General features: G+C 43.1%; 1 pseudogene; it reads left to right on the forward strand.

Annotated features, from left to right (window-relative positions):
- The first annotated feature begins 410 nt into the window (after positions 1-410).
- On the forward strand, positions 411-2,378 carry LOC127664071 (E3 ubiquitin-protein ligase TRAF7-like; annotated as a pseudogene).
- Positions 2,379-5,759: the final 3,381 nt, after the last annotated feature.

A 5,759-nucleotide genomic window follows, 5' to 3' on the forward strand; every position in this document is an offset into this window, starting at 1 on the left:
CAATTTGAAAATCAATTTGGCAGTTACTTAGTAAACTGGGAATGCTTCTATCTCAAGACTCTGAGCATATGTCCAAAAGATGTTCCACGATCCCAGGAAGATACTTGCTCAACCATGTTCATAGCAGCTTTTTTCATAATAGCCAGAAACTGGAAACAACCTAGATATCCCTCAACTGAAGAATAATAAAGATGAAATTAGATAAAGAATAATAAAGATGAATGAAGATAAAATGTGGTGTATCTATACAATGAAATAGTATTCAGCTGTTAAAAACAAGGACATCTATCCTGTACCTTTCCTGGCTGTGGGCCAAGAGGGGTGAGATGAAGGTGGAGGGTGTAGCCAATGCTCCCAGGCAGTCATGGGTGGGCAATACTGCCCAAGGAACCCGGATGCCTCTCTAGAACATGAGCTCATCCAAAAGTGCCTACTACAACCCCTACTCTGGGGCCTGCAAGGGGTGCGGTGTGGCAATCTTCTCTCCTCAGATAGCAGTGGGACCAGGATGTAACAACCTTCGGGTCTACCTCACCACCATCACCAAAGCTGATGGGATCAGCACATATAAACAGCATTGCAGAACACTTTCCTCCTCTAACACCCTTGCTTATTCATAATGATGAAGAGGACTGGCATGTACCTATCAACACCCCTCACCACTCTGATTTAGCCATCACTGTCAGCTTCCTACACTCCGAGTTCAGCATGTTCCTGTGCTCCATGTTCTCATTGCCTGAGAAGGAGCCAGAGATATTGGTATTTTCAGAGCAGCCCTCAGTAAAGTTGTGCTGCCAGCTCTGGGGCAGTAGGTTCAAAGACCCTGTGATCACTACATATGGGCACACCTTCTGTAAAAGATGTGCTTTGAAGTCAGAAGTGTCCTGTGGACAATGCCAAGCTGACAGTGGTAGTGAACAACACTGCAGTGGCTGAACAGATTGGAGAGCAATGGAAGGCCTGGTATCTTTGAAGTAGACCCAAGGTGCTGCCCCTTTACCATCAAACTTAGTACCTGGAAGGACCATAAGAGTTGTGACTGCAGGCTGCCCGCTGCCCCAACAAGCCCAGCTGCCCACCCTTTCTCAAGATGAATCTCAAGGTCCACCTGAAAAAATGCAAACACATCAAGTGTCCCCACTCTAAGTATGGGCACATTTATTGAGCATCAGGAAACCTATGAGACACAGTTAGAAACATGCTGCTTCAAGAACCTGAAGGAGTTCCTGCAGTAGACTGATGACTGCTTCCATGAGATACATGTAGCACTGGCCCAAAAGGACCAGGAGATTGCTTTTCTGTGTTCCATGCTGGGCAAACTCTCAGAGAAGATTGACCAGCTGGAGAAGAGCCTTGGGCTCAAGTTTGATGTCCTGGATGAGAATCAGAGCAAGCTCAGTGAGGATCTTATGGAATTCTGGACAGATGCATCCATGTTGAATGATGAACTATCTCACTTCAATTTGTTCCTGAACATGGGTATTTTCAGATTCTGTGATCCTCAGCAGATCTTCAAGTGCAAAGGGACTTTTGTGGGACACCAGGGCTCTGTCACCAGACAGTCTCTGTTTCTATTCCAAGGGTGTTCTGCTCTTCAGTGGCTCTTGTGAGAAGACAATTAAGGTATGGGACATGGATACAACTTACAAGCACCAAAAGGCACTGGAAGGTGAAGATGGTATTGTACTGGTGCTCTGTATCCAAGGGTGGAAACTGTAAGGTAGGTCTGCAGACTGCACCATCATTGGGTAGGACATTCAGAACCTACAGAAGATGAACACCAACCATGCTCATGACAAATGTGCCTGCACATTGGTATCTTCCCATAACATTTTTATCCGAGGCTCCTTGGGAACCATCAAGGTTTGGAACATTGTGGGCACTGAGATAAAGGTGAAGAAAGAACTCACAGGCTGCAACCATAAGGTGTGGCCCTGGTGGCAGCACATAACTAGCTGTACAGTGGCTCTTATCATACAATCACGATCTTGGACACTGGGAACCTTGACTGCACCCAAGTCCTGTAGACATCTGGTGGCAATGTGTATTCCATTGCTGTGACAAATCACCACATCGTCTGTGGCACCTATGAGGACCTCACTGATGTATTGGACATTGAATCCAAAGAACAGGTGTGGGTCCTCACAGGCCAGGTGGGCACAGCATATGCCCTGGCAGTCATTTCAATACCAAACCAGAACAATGTTTTCAATGTATCCTTTGACCAGTCCTTCAGTCCCTCGGGGTCTAGAGCATGGACAACATGATCTGCACACAGACACTGCTGCACCATCAGGGCAGTGTAACTGCACTGTCTGTTTCCCAGGGACTGGTTCTTTTCAGGGGCTGTGGATAGCACCGTGAAGGTTTGGACATGATAACAGAATCAAAGCCGTGCTTGCCTCTCTCTGGGTCTGTAAGTAAGGCTGAACCTCCATGATGGCCTTGGAATGTCTGCCTGTCTTGTGGAGAGAGGTAGACAGGCTCAAATAGCTAGGCAGTGTCATCCCTGCCTATGTTTGGTGAGGGATCTTTCATAAGGCCCCTCTCTTACTTGTACCAGAGAAAAGCTTAGGCCTTTCTATGGGTGCCAGGTGTGATGCTTTCCTGGTCCCACCATTCATATAACTCCACAGACTTTTGTTTTGAGACAGGGTCTATCTATGTAGCTCTGGCTTGCCTGGAACTCACTATGTAAACCAGGCTGGCCTCAAACTCACAGATCTGCCTTCCTCAACCTCTTGAGTGCTGAGAGTAACAGCATGAGCCACTGCTTCTGGCAGAAACCAGATGGACAATTGATCATTTTTACTTACCTTTTCTACTGGTTTTAGACTGTAAATAGATTTTATTACTTCCCTGTTGAAATAAAAGCTGCACAGACCATGAAAAAACAAAACAAAACAATAAAACAAAACAAAACAAAACAAAAGGACATCATTATTTTACAGGTAAATGAATGGAACTTAAGAATATCATCCTGAATGAAGTAACCCAGTCTCCAAAGGGCATGCATGGTATGTATTCACTCTTAAGTGGATATTAGCCATAAAATACAGGATGCCCATGCTATACTCCACAAACCCACATAGCACAAGGAAGGAGGGCACAAATAAGGATGCTTGAATCTCACTTGGAAAAGGAAATGGAATAGTAGAGGAAGGCATATGAAGGGATGGAAGTGGGTGGGAGACAGGATTGGGAGGAGAGTGGGGCAGTTCAGGGTAGGGTGTGGGTAGTGGGAGGGGGATAGCAAGATGGCCATAAGAATGAATGGAAATCTGCAATTGATTGGGGAAGGGAGGAGGGTAGGTAGGAGGCATCTCCAGGAAGATAAAGATTCCAGAGTTAGGGGTGGTGTGCAAGAATCAATGGGGATGTCCTTAGTTGCAGCTCACAGTATTGAGGATGTGGAGCCTGAAAAGGCTGCCTCCTATGGCCAAACAGGAACCCCAGTGGAGTGATAAGGACATCAATTCACCTACAAAATTTTGTCCCCAAATTTATCCTGTCTATAAGTAATGCAGGGATTGGGGATGGAGCAGAGATTGAGGGAATGGCCAACCAATAACTGGCCCAAATTGAGACCCAACCCATGTTCAAGCACCAATCTTGATACTATTACAGATACTGTTATTCTTGCAGACAGGACTCTAGCATGGTTCTTCTTGAGGAGGCCTCACCCACCAACTGACTCAGACAGAGGAGTACACCCATAGCCAAATAATGGATGGAGCTTGGGGACTCTTATGGAAGAATAGGAGGAAGTGTTACAACTCCCAAGGGGATGGGAATTCCACAGGAAGACCAACAGAATCAACTAACCTGGATCCTTGGGGACTGAACTACCAACCAGCATACTGGGACTCCTAGGCCTCCCTGCATGTTTGTAACAGATATGCAACTTGTTTGTCATTTGGGTCCCAAACAACTGTAACAGGGGCTATCATAAAAACTGTTGTCTGTATGTGGGATATGTTCTTCTAATTGGGCTGCCTTGTTTGGCCTCAGTGGGAGAGGAAGTGGCTAGCCTCACAGAGTCGTGACGTGTCATTGTGGGGGGACACCCAGGGGTAATCCATGGAGGGGGTAACCAAGATGGGGGAGGGGAATGAGTGGGATGTAAAGTGAATAAGTAAAAAATAAATTAATTAAAATTTATTCTAGATTCTACATGAGAAAAACATCTAAAGAATTTTTTAAAGTTCAAGAAATTTAATTGTTTTCCTATAGTTGGTGTCCTACTTGGTCTTTCCACCAAAAATGTACAAACGTTTCCAAAATTTCCATACTTCTTAATAATTTCTTTCTTCATTATGGTTCCTACCCTTCTTCCCACATCTGTTCTCACTTTTTCCATTTTCCCAGTCTTCTCAGTGTTAATCTTCTGATTATAATGATCCTAACCCAGGTGTGCTGATTCCTTATTGTTTCCCTAATGAAAGGCCCTAGTGAAAAGTGTCTTCTCATATGTCTGGTGACTATATTTATGACTCTTCACAGAAATGTTTACCCAAGTTACTTGCCCAATTTAATAGTGTTATTCCATGTATTTCCCTTAAACATTCAAAAATTACTTTTATACTTCACAAATTATGCCTTTTATGACACATATGACTTGCAAATATCTATAATTCTGAAGTCATTAATTCACTCTATTTATTCTGTTGTATAGATACCTTTGCTATTGTCAATTTGTCTACTTTTGATTTTGTTGCTTTTTCTTTTAATATCACATCTCTGAAATGACTGTCAAAATCAACTTTAAAAAGTATTCTTTTATGTCATAGGGGTTTTAAATGTAGGGTTTTTAAAGTATATCTGTCTGTTTATTTTTAATTGAGTGTGTTCTATGGATATTCAGTTTTTTATCCATATTAATTGAAAACACTATCATTGTCCCTACATATATTATTAAAACCCTCTAAAATGAATTAATTATATACCTCTGGGCTTCCTACCATATTCATATTTATATATTTATTTTTATATCACTGTGTTACTTTTTTTTTTGGATTTGGTTTTTTGGATTTTTGTTTTTTTCGAGACAGTGTTTCTGGCTGTCCTGTAGCTCACTCTGTAGACCAGGCTGTCCTCGAACTCATAAATCTGCCTGCCTCAGCCTCCCAGAGTGCTGGGATTACAGGCATGCAGCACCACCACCACTGTCTGGTTTACTGTGTTACTTTTTTTACCAGGGAAGTTTTAATAAATTTTGAAATTAGAATGTCTCTACCCTCAATCTATTCTTTTCATTCCTTAAATTATCAAAGAATTGCTATCTAAATCTTTTTATTTTTTATTTTTTATTTTTAATTGGATTTTTTAATTTACATTTCAAATGTTATTCCCTCTCCTGGTCCCCTCTCTCCCCAAGCCCTCTATTCCATCCCCCCTCCCCTGCTTCTATGAGGGTGTTCCCCCATCCACTCTCCCACTTCCAATTCCCAGTCCTCGAATTTTCCTACACTGAGGCATCAAGCCTTTACAGGACCAAGGGCCTCTCCTCCCACTGATGGCTGATAAGGCTATTCTCTACTACATATGCAGCTGGAGTAATTGGACCCTCATGTGTACTCCTTGGTTGGGGGTTCAGTTCCCAGGACCTCTGGGGGTTCTGGTTGATTGATATTATTGCTCTTCCTATTGGGTTGCAAACCCCTTCAACTCCTACAGTCCTTTCTCTAACTCCTCCATTGGTGTCCTTATTTCAAACCCAGTGCTCAGTTTAATGGTAAGTCTGTGAGCATCTGCCTCTG

The sequence above is a fragment of the Apodemus sylvaticus genome, chromosome 13 (genome assembly GCF_947179515.1).
Source record: "Apodemus sylvaticus chromosome 13, mApoSyl1.1, whole genome shotgun sequence".
NCBI lineage: Eukaryota > Metazoa > Chordata > Mammalia > Rodentia > Muridae > Apodemus > Apodemus sylvaticus.